The following is a 1,914-nucleotide window of genomic DNA, read 5'->3' as shown; positions in this document are numbered from 1 at the left end:
AATTAGTCAGGCATAGTGGCACATGCCTGTAGTCCCAGCTACTGGGGAGGCTGAGGCAGAAGGATCACTTGAGCCCAGGAGTTTGAGGTTGTGAGCTAGGTTGATGCCACAGCACTCTAGCCAGGGCAACAAAGTAAGACTCTGTCTCAAAAAAAACAAACAAACAAACAAAAAAACAAACAAACAACAAAGTGAGTTGGCAGACAAAGAACTAAGATAAAATAAGTAAAACACATTGTAACTGTTCAATGTTATAATATGTAGTACAGTAACAAGTGGTTGCAATGTTACAGAGCTATCCAGGGTGCTACAGGACAATTTAACAGGGGAAACTACCTAGATGGTGGTGGCAGGAGGTTGGATTTTGCTCTCTGAAGGATGCTACCTGGAGGAAGTAATGTGTGAGTTGAGATCTGAAAGATAGCGTGATGGGCAAGATGGTGGGATCCCAACGATCCTGCTTCCCAATATTCAGCTCTTGTGTAGTCCCCTGTCCTTGAGTGTCTGGACTTACTGACTTGTTTCTAACTCACAGATAGGGGGAAGAAGTGATGGAATTTCACTTCCAAAATTAGATTACAAAGAGTCTGTGGCTTTGATCCAGGGCATTCCCCCTTGCTTTCTTAGATTGTTCATGCCAGGAGAAGGACACTGTTGTGTTGTGATTAGCCCTATGGAGGGCCACTGTGGCATGTCCTCAGTCTAACAACCTATAAAGAACTCACACATGTCAACCACCAGGTGAGTGAACTTGGAAGCAGATCCTTCAATATCAGGTGAGTGAGTCTTCAATCCTGGCCAATAGCCTGACTGCAATCTCATGAGAGACCTTGATCCAGAAGCACTTAGGCCGTACCTGGATTTCCGACCCATGGAAGCTAGGAAATAATAAATTTTGTTGCTTTAAGCTGCTAAGCTTGGGAGTAATTTGTTATGCAGCCATAGATAACTAATACAGATAGGAAAGAGTTATTTGGGTGAAAGATGGCAAGAAGAGCATTATAGGCAGGCATATGGCAAACATATGAGATAGCATCCAGGGTAAAAAGAAAGAGAATCTTTAAGGAACTGAAAGAAACCAAATACGATTGGAATTTAGAGAGCAAATGAGCAAACATGAAGCTATAGAGATGGGCATGGAGTAGATTTTCAGGCCTACAAAGACCATGTCTAAAGTCTGTTTTTTACCCTACTGGGCAAAGACAAGCCATTGGAAGGATTTCAGAGAGGGCTGTTTTAGAAGCTTAATTGGATGCTTCACGGAGAACAGAACAGAGGGGGCAGGGGTGGAAGCTAATCTGGGGGAAAAGCTGAATCATCCAGGGCTGGGAGTGGAAAACAGATGCCGTTGCCTTTCTCATCTCGGACACTGAAAAGGTCAGAACCGCTCTGGCTCTCATGCTGGGTTACACAAAACTGGTGCAGGGATGGACATACATATCAACGCCAGCTAACACTCTGGCTACACAATGACCAATCAGGTTTTCTCTCTGAAGGATTTGCACCTACAGATATCCAGAGATTTGGCAGCGAGGTGAGCTGGGTGCTGCTTCTATATCCATGTTGAATAGGATGAGCGAGAGGAGAAAGTAGGTTTACAGAAAGAAGACCAGAGCAAACAGGCAGAGGTAATCCAGAGGAGAAGCCACGTGGCTCCTGAGAAGGAAAGGAAGAGGGAGGGAAGCTTTTGAGGTCCTTCCAGCTTCCGAGGCCCTGTGCAGGTCAGGACAACCAGTCTTCCTGTCCCTAGATTTCGTGAGTTCTCAATTTCCTCACCAACGCTCATTTCACATGAGCTCATTTGGGATTCTTTTCCTTGCAACTAAAAAATTGTCTTGACTAGATTAGATATCTGCACCATGACTGAAGAGATAATTTGACCTCTGTGTAGATTAAAAAAAGTATGTGTGTGTG

The sequence above is a fragment of the Propithecus coquereli genome, unplaced genomic scaffold, assembly GCF_000956105.1.
Source record: "Propithecus coquereli isolate 6110/MARCELLA unplaced genomic scaffold, Pcoq_1.0 Scaffold58, whole genome shotgun sequence".
NCBI classification, from domain to species: domain Eukaryota; kingdom Metazoa; phylum Chordata; class Mammalia; order Primates; family Indriidae; genus Propithecus; species Propithecus coquereli.
Note: the sequence above shows the minus strand (reverse complement) of the source record.